This window comes from Spea bombifrons, chromosome 3 (assembly GCF_027358695.1).
Source record: "Spea bombifrons isolate aSpeBom1 chromosome 3, aSpeBom1.2.pri, whole genome shotgun sequence".
NCBI classification, from domain to species: domain Eukaryota; kingdom Metazoa; phylum Chordata; class Amphibia; order Anura; family Pelobatidae; genus Spea; species Spea bombifrons.
The window spans coordinates 53,428,334-53,449,015 of record NC_071089.1 but is presented as its reverse complement, the minus strand read 5'-3'; the positions used below and the strand labels follow the sequence as shown (position 1 = coordinate 53,449,015).

General features: G+C 37.6%; 1 protein-coding gene across 2 annotated transcripts in view; it reads right to left on the bottom strand.

Annotated features, from left to right (window-relative positions):
* The window catches only part of TIAM2 (TIAM Rac1 associated GEF 2), a 129,299-nt gene that overhangs the window by 89,720 nt on the left and 18,897 nt on the right, over positions 1-20,682 (bottom strand). The window contains exon 1 of one of the 2 annotated variants that reach the window (XM_053461269.1): positions 6,746-6,818. The exons of the other annotated variant lie outside the window; for it this stretch is intronic. The gene's annotated coding sequence lies outside the window, so the exon portion shown is untranslated. Of the gene's footprint in view, positions 1-6,745; positions 6,819-20,682 lie in introns of those variants that run through there. 2 annotated transcript variants of the gene reach the window in all.

The following is a 20,682-nucleotide window of genomic DNA, read 5'->3' as shown; positions in this document are numbered from 1 at the left end:
TTACATTCACTTATATGGGTTATATTTAAGTACAGCAGGTAAAACACAAAATAGAAGTGTTAGAACACATATTGTGCTTATTTTGTGTATATATATATATATATATATATATATATATATATATTTATTTATTTTTTTACCTTAACGTGAACTATAAACTACATTATAGTGCTCACATAATACCATTATTTCAGTACTAAACAGGGAAAAATAAACAAAATGCGAAATAAAATATATATTATGTGGTTTTTAGGCTCATACAAAACCCAGGGCTTGAACCCATACGACTAAACTATAACCATACTAAATCTATCACAATTCAATGAATAGCAGTCAAATAAAGTGATATACTTTATCTCATGTAATGAATCCGAGCCACATTTTGTTCCATTACGCTCTATGGGAGGATTGTGAATCAAAGATATGCCTCCTGCACTGTATCCGTCCCACAGACTCTATACACAAATCACAAATATACACCTATGTAAAAGACCATTGCATATACGTGTGCGTGAGCATATATATACATACACAAAAATCTAGGAAACCTAACTCGACTCCATCACTGATTGCACATTGTTGAAATGATAACTATTAGAACCGTCCGCCGGACTATCTTTACCTTGATGATGTTGTGTAGACTGCAAGGACGCCTTTTTTTAGGAGACATATTTTATGACCTCAAGCTGGTTGCATTTAACATAAATGGTTACTGAAGTCTAGACCAATTCCCATCAAATGTATAATTATGCCATTTTAACTGCTGAGACTCCGCAACAAAACCTCCTCCACATCAGAGGAACATCACTTCTTTCTTTCCATATGTAGATAAAAACAATAGCTAATTAATTTCCATATGGGACAGTGCTGAGCAAAGCGCCTGAGACAGTGTCTAGTCACAGTGTCTTAAACACAGTGACTTTAAAGGTCAGTAAGCAAAAACATGTGTTGATAGTACAGTCCATGAATAAAAGCTTTCCCAATATAGGAGTATACAGTATGATCTAGATCACATTTTCTAGACATATGCAACATATTCAGTAGGTAAACTGTATTTTGCACCTCCATAGCACGACAATTAAAATATAGAAATATAAAAATGTTGATGTTTTATAAAGTTTTCCAAAGCACTAATGAGATACTGTTGATTATACATGATTACAACAATACCTTACAAGAACGCATACTTTAAGAACATGCTGTGCACTTTTGACCACAGGGTTTAGGAATTCCACTACATAAGTTCTGCAAGACTATGATGGATAGTCAAGGGCAAAGGGCAGACGTATTGTCCATAACTGTTGAACCGAAACTAATAAATACTGTTTAATCTCTTTATGGTATAGAGTTTTAAGAATGTTTCTCATCTCAGGGATGAGAATAGTAAAAGGGATTATCCTAGATACAGCAATACTGGGTGTATGCTATGAAATAAGTTTGTTGTCCTTTTGTGGGATCCACTTGCAACCCTGAATCAATGGGCTTCTTGCTAGATTATGTCATTTTGTATTTGTAAAATTCTAACATATTATTCAAGGGCAACAGAACTGCTAATGCTCCATCCATTGTGTGTCCACCATGCCCATGTGAGAAACACCAAAAAGAGTACATCAATGGTCAGGGTAATGTACAATAGTTCATGTGAGAACAAACGTAGGCACCCTTATATCATGTGCTAGCCATTAAAGGGTAATTAGTGTGTTCACTTTGTAACATCATTGTAACACAGCTAATTCATCATGTTTTGATGTGGTTTTGTAGCATTCGAGACTCTGATGTTCATGGCTTTTACAGAAGTTCTCTGGTGCCTTCATGCACTGATAGGCAGGGATGCAGTCACATTCCTACAGCAGGCTTGCCAATTTTTTTCCAGGATAACTGTACATTTCATTGTTGCAGACCAGCATATGTAACGTGGAATGTATAATCCCCTCAAAACTGTGACCTATAAATAAAATAACCCCACTTGAGCTATTCACTGCTCAACATTTGGTGTCATTACAACTCCTAAGGTATGAAGTGTACTGTAGCTCAGCCATTCTTAAATGTTTTTATTGCTTAGCTCTGTACCAGAGTGATTTGGACAATAATTAACGATGCATCTTAAACGTGGTTGCATTCTGTTTCCAGATTCAGCTTTATGCATAGTAATTCCATATGTTATCATCAAGTTTATGAAGATATGTCGGCATTTCAAGCTCAATAATCTCAAAGGAGTAGTGAACTTGTCATTAAAAAAAATCTGGCAGCGCTTTGTGGCGCGTACAATTCCACCAATGAGTTATACGAGACATCTTGGTAGCAAATGTGAGAATGCACGGCCCATGGGTAAGAGTATATATTTATACATTTCAAGAGATTTCCCTAGGACATCTAAATTATGGTTTACCTCTGATGGGCCCTGTCACCTCCACACTTTCATACCTTAAACAACATACTCTATACCTACCAACACATCAAATTACAGAGGGACACTTATTTGTGGTTTGTAGTTGAGCTGCGACTGGGGGGGGGCAGCTTACTGTGGATTTTGATTTGTGACTTACTAAAAGCTATTTATGCCACCGAGTAAGGAATTCCAAAGAATAATAATGTAATTTCTTTTTTAATTGGGCGGTCCCTAAACTCATTGAAAACGATGCATTTTGAGCCCGTACATGTACGGGCTTTGTCATTAAGGGGTTAAATAACCTTTTCTGTTGTTTCCATAAATATCATGGGAATTTTCCGGGTGTAAAACACTGTGAGGCACTGATAATCCGTAAGCATTATTGGAGGTAACATCCAGAAATTGGGGGAATCAGGAGAGGAAAGAGGGACAGAGGGATTTGGGTCCCAAAGACGGACTGACCCTCCTAATTAAGGACACTTGGAAAGTACTCTGCTGGATCTGATGTTATGGGTAGTAATCTACCAAAAAAAAAAAGCTTTTAAGAGACAACTCCTCCATATACAAAGAAACCCTCATTTATAAAACTATGTTAGGGTTCTACCAGAGCTAAATTATTTTTAAAATACATGACTCACTTATCAATGAGTCAAATTGCAATATTTTATTTGTGGAACAAACATTCTCCTGTCTGACGCAGCTCTGTCCCTACAAGATGTATAATAAAATGTAGAAAAAGCTCTATGACTAAACAAAGCGCCTAGCAACAGATTCACCAACATCACATTTGCACTTCCCTGCCAAAGTGATTCTAGCTTGTCAAGGGAAAGAGCAGAAACATAATGCAGGCCTGACAGGTCTGACTAATTAATCATTCACGTTTTGTTGCATCTAATATTATAAACCCTATTCTTGCGCATACCGTACGCATCGATATGGTCCTTGACAGATGTGTGCTAAGTAAAATGTTACAATGCATTCAAAGAAATCAGATTAATTCATTTTCCTGTATACTCTCATACAAGGAAATCTCATAACCAAATAAAGGCAAAGCCATCAAAACCACCCCCCCTGTGCTCCATCATTTGTTTCGTACAGCAATTAATTAACCCTCAATCAGACGACTTATTGCAAAAACTAACAAATGCCAGATGTACCAGAAATTAAGATTTCCATGATAAATATATCAATTTGGATTAATTTCGTTTCTATTTAACATTTAGTTTCTGTTCTCTTGTACAAGAAAAGGGGAATCCTCTGGGATACTTCCATCTGCTGCAAAACTTGTGTTATAATTGCTTAATTGGACAATTATGAACTCATTAGACTTATAAGAGGGTTATGTGATGCAGCTGGCTTTGCACCGAAAGACTCTTTGAGTCCCAGATTGGATCATAGGGTAGAAATAAAAGTTCAATTTCAATGCAAATGGATATATATATATATATATATATATATACATACATGAACTGCACTTGTTTTCATTAATCACAGAACATGTGAAGATTGGTTAGAGGGGCAGAGTTTTATGAATACTGTATACTGTGGTCATTGTCACCCTGTGCAATGTTACTTTAAGTACAGCCTCGTAGGTTGGCTTCCAAAATGTTACAACGTAATATTGTACATTTTCAATTATATATCCAAACCATATCTTACCTTTCATATGGCCCTGAGAGAATTCAAAATATACACTGCAATAGCGCACTGCATATGACATGAAGTTTCAAATTAGACAGACACATACGTACTGGCAGGGATCCTGAGGCATACTTCAAATGATCTAGAAGGGCATAGCATTGTAACAGGAATAGTTTTTTCAATGGCCAATTTACGATCACATAAGAAAAGACAGCTTAACATGTTTGCATATGCCACATGTTGCCCTGTCCTGGCAGCTCTGTGTTATAAAACAGGTGGCACTGGCTGCATATGTGGCCAGCTGTACCACATAAGCCCAAGAAGAGAGTAGAGAGACCAACTGAGCACATAGGGTATGTGGGTCTGTGTTTTGGGTTTATAAACATTTGTGAGTCCAAATCTTTACTGGTCCTTCTAAATTGGCTGTTTCTTCAAGGGATTACCTGGAAGTTTCTGGCCAGGGTTTACACTGGGTGCATTGGCTTAGAGGACAGAGCATAGATTTCCCATTTTTACCCCATTTCCCTCAAGAGTTTGCGTTATGGGTTGGGTGGATACTTGCACTCTATAGCTACATTTGAAGAGCTGTAGAGCTATTATAGATGATATCTCTTACTTTACATTAATAAAGCTCTGGCCAAAGGAAGACATACCAGGTTATTACTTATGAAAGATTGATTCTTTAGACACTTATGTTAAACAACCTCAGTTGCTGCTTTCATCCCCCTCTACTAGACAACCAGGCATTGCTGTTGCCCTCTACCGCCTACTAGTGGATGGCATGGCAAACAGCAGCAGGGGCTCTTAAAACATCCAAGAGAATCCCAGAAATAAAATGCTTACAGGACACATCTTCTGATGTGTCGATCATGGGATTTACAAGTATAACATAAAAAAACTACAGATCATTTTCATGAAAGGCTACATGAAAGGTCACGGGTTGAAAGCAAGTTTCAAATGAGTAAATACCAAATGGTCATTTACCCTTTATGGTAATGGAGCATAACAAATGTTTTCACACTTTTGATTGTTTGTACTTCCCAGGAAAACACACATTCAAGCAATCTAGAAGGTGAGAACATCTTAATGACCAGTAGCAAGCACAATTTAACACATGTTCTTGCCAATTTATAATAAGCACATTTGCCTTATTGCTAACCCAGGTGACTATTTTTTTCTTCATCATATTTTTATTTTGGAAACTTTTAGTGTCTCTCATTTCTTAATATACTGGGATATATATAAAAAAAATGCTTAATGTAACTTCAATCGACTTAACTGTTTACAACTATAGTAGAACCTCTGTGTTTCAAAAACCACACAATGAGAGTGACAGAGACAGACACATTTGAAAGCAAGGCTGAATCCAAACTGGCTTATTTGTGCTTTAGCCAGTCATTAACCAGCTAGAACTAAAATCATGGTAACTGACCAAACAAATAGACAGAAGAGGGTAAAATAATCCCAACCCTGTCTGCTATGAACAAAAAATCACTAAAAATACCAAAGCCATGTTATATATAGATATATATATATATATATATATATATATATATATATATATATATATATACAAACACAATATGGTCAACACTATTAGGATTGCTTATATTTTTAAAGTAACAATGTCATTATCATGTAACCTAGCCATGTCCAGTGCTATCTCATGTTGAGCCCCTCATTCTTTTGGTTCTTGTGAGCATCTGTACCACCAAGTCTTTAACACTACCATGTCTTTATCTCAAAGCATTGCATTACATACTTAACATTAGATTTTTTTATATTCACACAATATTCCTGAGGCCAATCTGTCATGTATATAATTCATTTTATTCAGTTTTAGGTTTTTTTCCATTTACTGTACTGGCCAAATGGCTCTAAAAAGCATGCACTGCGAGTTGCAGGTGAGCTATAGTTTTGTTCATGTAAAATAAAATTGTATATATATATATATATATATATATATATATATGCACAGTGGGCATATTATGGAAGAATTGGGCAATCACATTACCAAGTCACGGCATATTGAATCATACTTGAATCTTCAAACTACACACTTAGTGGGCAGTGCTCCAGAAAACAGCACATTGTTCTGCTTAAAGACTGCCTCGCTAGGAGGCAACTAAGATGCACACTCCAAAGTCTTGCCATCAATCAGTAAATGTTTAGATTTTTTCAGATCTTTCATCAGTACTTGCAGGGATTTCAGCTTTCCCCTTACGCAGCGCCTGCATGCATTGCTAATATGCTACCATTCTATTTCTGCAAAATCAAAATCAAAGTCAGTGTTCTAAGAAACACTATTAAAAATGAACTCGTGATCGTATGTTTTGCGAAAGACAAAAACCTTCTAAAAAAAATAATCTAACAATGTCTTCAAAAACACTTAATTGAGTTTGTTGTTGTGAATAACAAAATGTGGTTGTCGACGAATGCTGTGTGTGAGCAGTATTGGCTGGATGAACAGCGTGACTGTGTTATTGTAATGCATGAGACAGGTTACAATGAAAACAAAGCACCCAATACACGTTCTACCGTCTATACGAAGTATGTACACATGCAAACCCGTGGTACTTAGTGCCAAACTATAAGCAAGAACGTCCCAACTTGCAGCTACCTAACCAAAGTTGCTTATTCTCATGTCAATTAAGTAACTGCAGTGACTGTAGAAAGTTTAGAAACTCTTTTTTGATTCAAAAGAGCAATACTTACATTAGAACAGGACACTTGTCTCCTCTAGCCAGTGGTAGTTATCCCATTGCAGGGAATGGTCTCCGATAGCACTTCTCATTTAAGTCGATGGCACTTCTCATTTAAGTCTGAAAAAAAAAAACAAGGCAATGCCATTCTTAATAGAGAAAGAATGAAGCACATTGGTAGCAGATGCAAGAACTCAAAGAAGGTCACTGAGGGTCTCCAGGGACTCAAGGCTTCAATTCCTAGATTGGTGGAGCACAGAATTTGGTGTGATGGGTGGGGCTAGACAGATGGAAATTAACTGTTTCACCTCTGGTGCAGCCTACCCCAGTACCAAATTATCACAAAGGTCATAAAGATATCAGTTTCAGTAGTAAAGTAAAGACTGTGGAAAGAAAGAAAGAAAGAAAGAAAGAAAGAGATTTTGTGTCTCACAGAAAACAAAAGAATATGGTATATATATTCTATATTATATATATATATAAATACTATATATATATATATATATATAAATATATAAATACTATATATATATATATATATATATATATATATATACACATATATAGTTTAACAACTGTTAGGTATTTTATGCATACACTTTAAAAATGTATTTAAGAATATATTTTTAAAATTATATAAAATGTAAGAAGAAATATATAAAGCAGTATAACAAACAAAACAAAAAAAAAACATTGCTAGGCAATATCAGCTACCAGCAAATACCCTTCTAAATCCAAGCAACCTATTGTTCAAGCACACTTTTCTTTGTGCCTGCTCAGAACAGCAACATTCCACTGCACTGGACAAGACCCTCCTTCTGTTCATTAACAAGAACCAAGTGTTATGCTTTGAAGAAAAGATTTGCCAGTCTTTTGACTACAACCTGCCTGCCTTGCACCCAAAGCTTTAGAAACAAAGTAACAGTATCCAGATGGCCAAAACAAACGACCCACGTTTACAGAAGTGTGGCAAAATAATCCTACCAACGGTATTCTTTCTTTCTGGATTTTTTTATATATTAAAAGAAATATACTCGGCACTTAATGTCCTTACAGTTAGACATCAGAAATATCTTGTTACTAAGTTATTTACGTATATAAAGAGTGACGGCAGAAAAAAATGATTGCTCCATCTAGTCTGCCCTAGTTTTTAGAGATCCTAAGCATAGTCAACATCTGGAATATGAAAAGAAAGAAAGAAAGAAAGAAAGAAAGAAAGAAAGAAAGAAAGAAAGAAAGAAAGAAAGAAAGAAAGAAAGAAAGAAAGAAAGAAAGGAACTTTCAAGTACAATTACATTTCATCAATAGTGCGAAAATAGTTATCTGTTCTATCCTAATCGATATACTTCGTCTAACAAACATCATTCTGGTTCTTAAAACTGTCTGCTTACTTTTTAAATTAAGATAAAACAAGGTACATAACATTGTCCAACCATTGTTTTAAATATACCAAGTAATTATCTGACATGGCAGCCTCTAACCCAAAGGCCCATTGCATCTACAGACACTACTTAATGGGACACCCCAGCCACCATATAAAGTTGTATGCATGTGATAGCTGAGTGGTATCCCCCTTGAAAATGCATGGGGATGTGCTGGCCACTCTGGGCCTGGATACCATTATGACCTTTTCATGTGTAGTTACAAGAGTGATAAAAGTGGGACAATCCTTGTGTCATTCTTTCCTCCCTGATGACCTTCTTTTGTAGGAGATCAGAAGGCTTCCAGAATGACAGAATAACAGTGGTCTACAGCCTTGTATGTCACAATAGTGTGTATCTGGCAGCAAAAATGTGCTAAAAATTAAAAAGTCAAATTAGAAAACATTTATACTTATGTATACAAATAGCTATCAACCCCTTGTTTACGGAGGGTATTTTGTACTTAAAAACTAAGGACATTTTAAAAAAAATAGTTCAATTGACCAAAAGACAATAAAATATACTGCATCTGCCCAATTATAAGACAACCTCCCAGACCTCATCATGTAAGTGTCCAGATTTTGAAAATACCCAACAAGTGTAAGTTTTTATAGTTTTTGGAATATTACCATTCCCTTTTCCAAACTTGAAATTTTCAAAATGTATTTTGTGCGGCCTATGTCTCATTTGTGATTCTCATTTGTGACTGTTTAGCAGCCCACCAGCTCACAAAAGTATTTTTGAAGAGAGGACAACCCAGGGTATTTCACTAGGAGCATTTGGACACTTCTCATGCAACCATTTGTTCACCAATCTCAGGGAAAGGGAGCCGTAACATTAATTTTCATTGCTTTTTTTTCACCAACCTTTCCATGTTTCTTAGGATTGTTTGCACAGATTATATGCACCAGCAAAAGAAAAACCCAACCCAAGTGTGTTGAGCTGCATTTCCCAATTACAAAAATATCCCACATGCATAGGTTATTGTACTTTTTTTTTTTTTTAAATCTACAGAGCACACTACATGACACACTATCGTCATAATAAAGGGTTAAATGACATAATACACCATACAATCACAGTTTAGATAAAAAAGATTTTTACAAGTATGCCAGTTTTTTGCTTTTCTCATGTACCTGCATTGGTGGGCTAACATTACAACTCCCATCACACAGAGTCCTCATTTAAAAAAAATATATAATATGTATACAATATGAGTGTAGGGTATTTTTCCTTATCTTATTTGCTTTTTCATTTGTGAATTCATAAGCAGGAGGGAGGAGGCTGGCCCATGAAGGTTTTAAGGGGTTAATAATTTACAAAGTCTTGGTAAAATCCTATAGACATGCCTCTTCACTCCATTCCATTCCAAATCGGTGCACAAAAACACGACTGGTTGAGCTCAAGAGTAAAATGCGCTATAAATGAAGTCTGGAAAGTACTTTACAACTTGGTGATGAGTGTGGCAGATTACTACAAGAAAAACGTTTACATTTTTGGCCTTTTCTACCTATATAATGTTGAAGGCCCTTTAAGGCAATGTTTAGCAGCTAAGATTATTGTTAATATTTTTGAAGATGGATTTCCTTAACCCAGGGCTCGACAAATCCCAGGCGCCAGGTCGCCATGGCGACTCAGAATTTTGTCCTGGCGCCTAGGTGATTGTCAGCCTGAGCCTGAGATCACTCCCACGGAGTGATTCTGTAGGCTGAAACCGCGATTGCAGGAAAACCTGCAATTGCGTTTTCAGCTGCCACAGGCAGCTTCAGGACAGGGGGTTGAGTGTTGATTGGGTCCCCACACAACATCCCCCTGCTGCCTGATCGCTCCATGAGAGCAAAAGTGCAGCGTTAACCCCTTCAATGCCGCACTTAGGGGTTAATTCCCGTTTTGCAAGGGGCTCTGCTGCTGGTGGTCTGCCTGGAAGCCCAGGCAGACCAGCAACAGCAAAAACGAGCCCCCACAAGCCCTTTGATGATTCCTGTAGGCATAGAAGCCTACAGCAGTCATCAGAGACTCCCCCCTGCAATGGCTGGTCTATAGACCAGCAACTGCATCCCAGCTGCCAGAGGCAGCTTCAAGGACAGGGTGAGAGGGTTCTTTGGTCTCCACACTCATGTGGAGACCAGCCCCAACACCTCCCTGCTGCCTGATCGCTCCATGAGAGCGACAGTGCAGCGTTAACCCCTTCAATTTCACAATTGTGTATAACACATTTGTAACATTGCAGGGGTTAACATTTGTCCCCATAAGCTTGTGGGGACTAAATATCAGTCAATGCTGTGCTCCAATGGAACATCAGCATTGAAAGAGTTTACAAAAAAACCAAAACAACAAAAACCAGCACTGACCTGAAAGTCCAGGGTGCTTCCAGGTCAAATGCTGTGAGTTTAATAAGTGGGCTGATGATGATCAGATCACTCCTGACCAAGTGTTAGTTTAAAAAAAATCCTGGCTCCTAACATTTTTACCTGGCGCCTAGATTCACAACAAATTTGTCAAGCCCTGCCTTAAAGATCGACATTCCATACGCTTGTCTTTGGCATGGGTGTGTAGGGATAAGTATTATTTATTTGTAAGTGCACTTGACTTATTTTAGGCACTTTTGTTCTATTTGTTTAATGTTGGATGAAGCGTACACGTTCGTTTGGCCTATTTCACATCGCAGCCCAATAAGTCATGTTAAGAGTTAAGGGTGACATACAGTTTATTCTACGCCATTCGCCCCTTCATCCTATAATGACTGAAAAACCGACAAGCATCTGAACTCTAGAGTTTTGTTTTTGTCTGATTTTTTTTTTAAAATGTATGAATAAATTGAATATCGAAGTGTAACAACATGCCGAGAACTTTGAGGGGATACCAGAATACTTTTTGACTCTGAACAGAAAACTTAAAAAATTCTTACTGCTATAATTAAACACATGTCCTTACACTGAAAATGTGTGCAAAACAATTTATACTAGGGACTTATTCCATTTTGGTTTTGAGTCTCAGTATTTTTTTTACTACATTCTCTATTGATGCCCTGGCTCTCTGCCCTAGACTTCTTGGCTCCTCTCCCCGAAGCTTTGTGCATGCTTTAACACAGGGAAGAGCCTTATGTTATAACTGGCAGGGACTTAGTGATTTCTTTAACCCCTTCGCCCTGGACTCTGAGCAAATCAAGCCAAGAGTCAGGTGCATCTCGCAATTAGGTGGCTTATTTCTGTTGGCACATTTATTAAGATCAATATAAAAGTGATTAAGCTACAAAAGTGGTCTTTGCACCATATTAACTAATGGAATGGTCCCTCTTTTAGGAATGTTGTTAAGCTCCGTTTACCCTTTCCACGATGCCCAGTTGCATTTGCCTCGCCTCTCGGTTTAGCAACGCTACCCTCATGGTTCCCACTTGGAGACCGAAGAGGGCGAGCCCTTAGACAGCCTGTGCAAAGAGGTCTCATATAGAGTGTCTGATGATTTTAAGGGGTTGGATTTTTGTATTTTCAATGTATGTATTTTTGGCATTCTGTGATGGCATTCTGTCTTGTTTTGTCAAGCTCTTTCTTAGAAACCTACGCTGATATGTTCATCTACAATGGAAATCATAGCATGTATTTAAATTTAGTATCAGTGAGTCATGCATGCAACCTGTTATTTCGTTTGTATATGTACATGCATATGTACAATGAAAGACTTTAACAAACTGTGTTGCATGTAGAGATTTCACAAAAGAATAAAAAACAAATCCGCCACAAACATCCCAAAGTCAACGGCTATGAACTGCTACAAAAATGCAAATGCTAGCTTGAGGCTATAAACATGGATAATTAACATTAAAACCAATTTAATTTATCCTCATCAAAAAAGAAAACCATGTTCCATCTCCATAAACAAGGCATTGTTTGTGCTTTTTCATCTGTTTTTGAATCATTTGCTCACTATATTCACAATTTACGGGCCAATTAAAGCATTTCTCAACAAAAGAAATCATCTGTCGGAGAAGTAAAACCTTCAGAACATCAGCTGAAAATTAGTTTTTTCAATTTTTAAATCTGTATGCAAAACAAACAGTAAAACTATTATGCAACATATGGAACGGCCCAGAGCTGGGGGGGGGGATCAATACGGAGTAACACAGGAATCATTCTTCTTTGGGATCCTACAGTTTTGTACAGATTCCGGTAAAAGCTTATCTATAATACGCCTAAGGGACATAAAATCAACATACCCATGACCCAGCAAAGATGCTATTTATACGGCTAGATACTGCTTTTTTGTACATGCAAGATATAGTGTCAAGATCAGAGCATACACACTTGACAATTGCTTACTGTAACTGTTCAAATATTGATTCATTCAAACAAAAACAGATCTTTAAAGGTGCTGTCCCACTTAGACAAAGCATTAATTGTACTCTACTATGCAAGGGAAATACAAGTAGGGAGATCTGTGATTTTATTCTTTCCTCTGAAGATTTAACTCTTATAGTGCCAAATACTTATATGGTTGGCCAAACATTTTTCAAGGGACTGAAGCCACTCACTTACCTCTCCCACTGTTTTTTTTGTGACTACTATACCATACCAACATTACCCAAAATTTCAAAGTGGGACCCCCGTGATGTCTATGTTTTTTGGGTATGAGTATACATACAGTCATATAGTATATACCTACAATAATATAGTAAATTAAAATGTATAAAGACACCATGTATAAAAAATGTGCATTACTGGGTCCTTTCCAGTGTAGGCTACTCAGAGTTCTCCCTCTCTGCCTTTGTCAAAAGGTGGAGGGCTAGTTGCCCATAGGACGGTAAGTGGGAGCAGAGTGGGAGGTAAGTGGGGGGGGTAGGTGGAAAGTGGCTGTAGCCAAACACCCCTCTGGGAAGCAGTACTTTACCCAGAGACTCTGTGTCGTAGCCGAACAGTTCCCAGGTATGGGTATATGTTAAGAAATTAGAAGTAATAATAATAATTACATAAATAAAAAAATACATTATTCATCTTACTGATTTATATACATAGGTATAAACAGGCCAGAAAGTTATATAAAAACCTCAAAGCCCATAACCCCTTATTCTACAATCACATCCACTAAAACAAACGTGTTCCTCTTTGACCATGTTGAGATGTATCATACTGCATTGATTGACTTTCTGACCTGATCCTTGTTCTCCACTAATTCAACAAGAAAAAGATATCAAGGGACAGACACCACTCACTTATCTCTCCCACTGTTCTATTTTTTCTGACTAGTGGTGTATACCATACCAACATTAGCCAACATGTCCAAGTGGGACACTTGCTTGTGAGTGCAGTTAAATGAAAGAATAGGGAGGGGTTTTACCAATGTTTTTTATTTGGTCCTGTGCCATGTTTATAGCTATTTATGTAACTGAATGAAACATTTCTATACACATAACTGCAGTACTTCGGGGCTGTAGAACACTGTGATGCACTCCAGCATTCTGAGATCCTAGAAAAGAAGGACATCAGTAGAGGCAAGAGGGACAGAGGGATCTGGATTATACAGAGATAGTCATGGACACCATGATGATTGGGACACACCTCTTAATTATTGAATTCAGGTGTTTCAATCAGACCCATTGCCACAGGTGTATAAAATCAAGCACCTAGCCATGCAGTCTGCATTTACAAACATTTATGAAAAAAATGGGTCGTTCTGAAGAGCTCCGTGAATGCAAGCATGGTACTGTGATAGGATGCCACCTTTGCAATAAGTCAGTTCATGACTTCATGACAACGCTCTGCTCATTCCATTGCTGAAGAGTTCCAAACTTCCACTGGCATTAATATCGGCACAGAAACTGTGCTGGGAGTGGGTGCTTCATGGAATGGGTTTCCATGGCTGAGCAGCTGCATGCAAGCCTCACATCACAAGTACAATGCCAAGCACCAGATCGAGTGGTGTAAAGCATGCCACCACTTGACTCTAGAGTAGTGAGAACATGTTCTGTATCACGTGTCTCTGGGAGTCTGATGGGCAAGTATGGGTTTGGCAGATGCCAGGAGAACCTTACCTGTCTGACTGCATTTTCTTTTTTGGGGGGGGGGTGTTCTAGGCCCCTTACTTCCAATGGAGAGAAAATGTAATGCTTCAGCATACCAACACATTTTGGACAGTGCTGTGCTTCCAATTTTTTTGACACAGTTTGGGGAAGGTCCTTTTCTATTCCATCATAACTGAGCCCCAGTGCACAAAACATGGTCCATAAAGACATGGTTGGGTGAGTTTGATGTGGAAGAACTTGATTGGCCCGCACAGAGCTCTGACCTCAACCCCATCGAAACACCTTTGTGATGAACAGAAACGGAGATTGCGAGCAACCCCTTCTCCTCCAACATCGGTGCCTGACCTCACAAATCCTCTATTGGATGAATGAAGAAGAATTCCCACATAAAAATTCCAAAATCTTGTGGAAAGCCTTCCCAGAAGAGTGGAAGCTGTTGTAGCTGCAAAGGGGGGGGACTATGTATTAATGTCTATGTATTTACAATGCAATGTAATAAAAGACCCTGTTGGTGTAATGGCCAGATGTCCCAATACTTGTCTATATAATGGATAGTCAAAATATCAAGTATCTCAAGCTCGTAATTTCAATGAAAAGTTTAAAAAACTATATTTTCTTGCTTTTCTTTAAAGGATAATTATGCAGAATGTTAGTCTCAATCTGGTACCATGTGTTTTCTGGTACCTACTTCAATGTGATATTTTTAGCTCAGCAAGCATTTATTGTGAAGAAGGAAGGTCAATCACTTGGTTTTATCAAAAGTCAAACCATAGCAGTTTAGTTAATAATAGGACCAGCTAGGAACACTAATGTTTCCTTAGACGTACTGAAAAAGAAAGAAAAATGTATAACATTTCATGAAAAACATGAATAAATTTTTTTATTCTCTGAGTCTTTTCTTTTAACTAAAAACAAAGCAAAAAAAGCTGTGTTTGCTGTGTAATACTCAGCATACATTTTTCTTTTAAAAGGAAACATACATGGTACAAACCTATAGTCATTAATATAGCTTGATATTATAGGCAAAGATGAAATAGGTCAAATGTCATGGGTATCTGATCTATTTCTGTGTGCTTTTAAAGGCATTTCACAAAAAGTAAATTGTCTAAAACTGATTTAGGACATTTTTAAATATCTAGGCTTATGTTAATCATAGCCCACTTACTTAGCATTTATAGCTATACAATGTTAGTTACAATTAATTGGGTTATTTAAGGGAGGTTGAACAGCATTTATATCTGCCGAATTTTTCTAGCTCTGTCTCTGGACTAGGCTCCATCCCCTACCAGGTCTCATATAAAGTTCCCAAGCATGTAAATAAGGTATAAATTATACCTTATAGGCAATACAGAATTCTGGAATGCTATAATATTCCCTTTTTCTGTCACACATTAACTTTGTCCACCAGAGGGAGCAAGACTTTGAACGCTTAAAGATTTGTAGTAGAGTAGAGGTTGTAGCCGTATTAGTCCAGTGGTGTCAATATCAAAAAACAGATGGAATAAGTATCTTGTGATAATACCTTTTTTATTGGACTAACAGAATTTTAGAATGACAAGCTTTCGGGAGCTCTTCTCCCTTTCTCAAGTCTAAAGCATATCTGAGCAAAACGACACATAGAATTCAATTAGTGTGGCAGGAGAGGGGGGGGTGCTTACTACCCAGATCTGATAAGGGAGGGTGAGATGTAGTAAAAGTATGTGTCCCTCCAGAGGGTCATAAATGTTCTGAATAGGGAATTTGGAGGGGGGGGGGTTAGCACTGCTGAAGATAAATTAACAAAAAGAAAAAAAAAACACATAACATAAGATGGTAGTGCTCACATACAGGGAATAGGAATGCAGTGATGAATATAAGAATGGGATGGGAATGTATATATCTACACATGTTGTCATATATACAGGTACATATAGATGAACATGGTGCACTAAAAATACAGTACATATAGCAGGTGGGGGGGGGGTTTATGTAAAACCTGTGTAGTGGGACAGGAAACCCAAATCTATTCTTGCTGTTGAATAGTTGAATCATTCTGACTTCAACTTGAAGTCAGAATGATTCAACTATTCAACAGCAAGAATAGAGGACTCAATGTCGATTTGGGTTTCCTGTCCCACTACACAGGTTTTACATAAACCCCCCCCACCTGCTATATGTACTGTATTTTTAGTGCACCATGTTCATCTATATGTACCTGTATATATGACAACATGTGTAGATATATACATTCCCATCCCATTCTTATATTCATCACTGCATTCCTATTCCCTGTATGTGAGCACTACCATCTTATGTTATGTTTTTTTTTTTTCTTTTTGTTAATTTATCTTCAGCAGTGCTAACCCCCCCCCCCCTCCAAATTCCCTATTCAGAACATTTATGACCCTCTGGAGGGACACATACTTTTACTACATCTCACCCTCCCTTATCAGATCTGGGTAGTAAGCACCCCCCCTCTCCTGCCACACTAATTGAATTCTATGTGTCGTTTTTGCTCAGATATGCTTTAGACTTGAGAAAGGGAGAAGAGCTCCCGAAAGCTTGTCATTCTAAAATTCTGTTAGTCCAATAAAAAAGGTATTATCACAAGATACTTATTCCATCTGTTTTTTGATAAAGATTTGTAGAAAGTATTTGCAGCAGCATGGAGGTTTGAATGCTTGCTTGTCTAAGACAATTTTCTTCCATAAGAAAAGTTATGCCTCATGATGCATGGCAATGTTTTAAATGTAGGTTACAAACAGCTGTCCTGCACAAAGTCTTCTGAAACATTGGTTCTTAGCATCCTCACGACCAGTGGAATGTTCCAATTATAATTTACATTTCGTTGGTTGCTATAGTGATATAACCCGTTACACTTTTTTCCAGGTAATTAAGTGCACAGTCATTAGGATCAGACATTTCTTCAGATATACACGGGGAAGAAAATGATATAGTTTGTATATTTTATCAAGTTCATCCTTTCTGTTAAATTCAGAACGTACAGTGAATAAACACAGTGTTGCAAACAGCTGTGGCGTATTCATTTTCAGTGTACGGCTGAAAATATTCTGTGAAGACAGGTAACTATAGTTTTGCGTTCAATTTAGCAAACACTTTCGTCAGCCACAGTAATGTTACAATCGTAACTCTAACTTAACAAATGTGCTGAAGATCTTTCTTCTGCAATAATAATAATTGTTATGAAGCAAAACAAAACCTCTATCAGTTCACATAATGTATTCTATAAAGAACCAAAGGCTTATTTTGTCTTTGGCTTTCCACAGATAGATTTTTCGATCCCCAAAATAACGGTTTGTACTAAAGTTCTGTGCCAAAGGGTGGAGGCCTGTGGATGATTAAATAAATTCATATATTCAACGGTAGGAAAATTTCAGCCAAAGAATATGTTTCTTTCCTTCCACCGAGATTCCTGCTGAACGTAACCTCTCCCAATTTGTAATTCTTGCCATGTGCCACTCATATAGTTCCTCTGACTTCTTAGAGAGCCCAATGCCAACAGTGAGCAGCCGCCAAAATAAAATTTAAGGTTTTAACATTGGCCTTCAGTGACCTTATGAATAATGCTTCCAGTACACTTCATGTCTTACTTCCAAATATATCCATACATGTCCCCTATGATCTGTCTTTGGCCAACGTTTCTCCTGCTTCTCATGTCTGGTATTTCTTGCTCTCCCCATTTGTCTGCCCCTTACCCTTGATAGTTTCACTGCTACTAAAGATTACTTGTGAGGTTTTTTTGGACCCAATTAAACTGAATTGTGATGTGGAATATGTTGGTATTCTACATGTAATGACTATAAATCATCATAATTTGAGAATGGGAATAGATAATTTTATTTTATGAAATTAGGCTAATTGTAGTGAAAAGCCCCTAGTGAGGTTTCACTGGCTGAGCAAAGTTTAATATAAATTACCTATGAATATATGATTTAAATGGAAGTTCACACATGAGAACTAGCAATGAAGAAGAATCAAGCCACCTGTCCTTGAACAGGCGAAAATTGACTCACATATCTAGAACAACTAACTTGCCTTTCTATTGGTGGGTCTTTTGTGACACATTTGTGGTGATTTATAAAGGCATCAAGATGAGAAATCAGGCTTACAACTGTATAAATGATTTTTCATCAAAATTTCCCTGAATGCGACAATCACACCAGAAACAGATCTATAGATATAAAGATAGGCAGTTATATAAAGTGGCAAATCAAAATAATGATACCAGTGAACGAACATAGCCTAATTGAGGGCCCAGGCAAACTAATGCCAAGCTCAATGAGCAGGTGTAACAATCACAACTTACCTCTGTGGCGGATGGTCAAATACACGCTGGGTCTCCCTCCCGCATGCCTCGCTGCAGTGTGAAAGTAAGCTTTGTGCTTAAAAGCGCCATAACCAAACTTCAGGAGGACCATGCACAGTGGCAAGTACCACCATACTTAAAACCTGAACACCAGTCTTTGAACTATGTGTACACTGCAGCTTGTTTTCTATATACATTCATTACTGGTTGGTGACCAGAGTTTGTGGCCACTTCCACATTTGGTTACTCCCCCTGAGCTATGGACCAGTTAAGGTCCTGATAGCAGGTGGATGAGCCAAGCCAACTCTACAGACACAGGTCCTCCCAAGCATCCAGAGAGAAAATGCAAGGTCCTTCCCCTGCAAGAAACCCCACATGGCCCCACCCATAAATATATATAATGCTACTTTAGGCATAATAAAACAATTATTTTTTTATATACTGGTATACTCAAGCCCCAGAACCTGCACATCTATTTAGGCAAACAAAATAGGCAAAAATCCCAGTGCTCCATTGTCAACTCTACCATCCAGATTTCAGACCAAAGGAGGTGGTACTCTCCTCCAATGATGTCAGATGCCCCTTGTGTGAAGACAAATATATGGGCAATTCTTCAAGCAGAGCTGGTCCAGTACAACCTTTGTAGTTGTCTGACTTTCCCAATGTCCAGAACACATTGTGAATGTGATTAGTAGAATAACCTGAATGCTAACAGGCAAGCTGATATATCGAGTTGTTTGTGTGTTTATAAAGTATGTGGCTAGCTAAACGGATGTAAATTATGAGCATAAATGTGCCAACTGGCTTTACCCACCTGGAAACAAATGGTGCTAGCCCTCCCCTTATGGCTGAGCTCCTGGCGCCAGGACTGTTCATGCAAGAATTAGGCCTGTCTGCATTTTATAATATACAGTATGTTTCTGACTACATTACTAACAAAACAAAAGGTCATAAATAATAGGAGGTTTAACCCCTTAAGGACCGGGCTCATTTTTCGTTTTGTACCCTGTGGGACCGAGGCTGTTTTGACACTTTTGTGGTGCTTGTGTTCAGCTGTAATTTTCTCCTCACCCATTTAGTGTACCCACATAAGTTATATATTGTTTTTTTCAGGACAAGATGGGCTTTCTTCAGATACCATTATTTTGATCGTATCATCTTATTTACTATAAAAAAAATAAAAAAAACATGGTGAAAAATTGGAAAAAAACACATTTTATGACTTTTATTTGAAAAATCTTTTACTCACCTAAAAAAGCAAGTAAAAAAACTAGCTAAATAGATTCTACTACTTGTCCTGAGTTTAGAGATACCCAATGTTTTTATGTTTTTTTGCTGTTTTTTGTACGTTATAGGGCAATAAGTACAAGCAGCGTTTTATGATTTCCAAATCTTTTTTAACAAATCTGCTCAGTCTGCCTCCATCTCCTCTTTGGAAGATCTTTGAAGCCGGTTAACTCAATTTAACCCCCTCAAACCATATATTTTTGAAAACTAGACACCCCAGGGTATTCCAAATGCTGTTATTTTAACCCTTTCCATGCACCAATTATACAACTACACTTTGTCAAACTTTGTAATAGTAATTTTTTTTATTTTTTTTTTCACACAAATTGTACTTTAGTTATAGATATACAGGTTCTGGTATATGCCACTGTCAAACAACTCCCCAATATGTGTTCAGCAACATCTCCTGAGTACAGCGATACCCCACATGCATGGGTTTGTCAGATTGTTTGGCTGGTAAAAGGCTACTTTTGGGGCATGCGTAATTCAGGTGGTCATTTGGTCATTGTGCCTCCCTCTCCTCTTTGGAATATCTTTGAAGCCGGTTAACTCAATTTAACCCATTCAAACCATATATTTTTGAAAACTAGACACCCCAGGGTATTCCAAATGCTGTTATTTTAACCCTTTCCATGCACCAATTATAGAACTACACTTTGTCAAACTTTGTCATAGTAATTATTATTTTTTTTTTTCACACAAATTGTACTTTAGTTATAGATATACAGGTTCTGGTATATGTCACTGTCAAACAACACCCCAATGTGTGTTCAGGAACATCTCCTGAGTGCAGTGATACCCGACATGCATGGGTTTGTTGGGTTGTTTCAGATTTAAAATGTCACATTTGGGAAGTGCGTTTTTTTTCTCCATTTTGGTCAGTCATTTTGGATAGGTACACTATGCCTTATCTTTGAGCT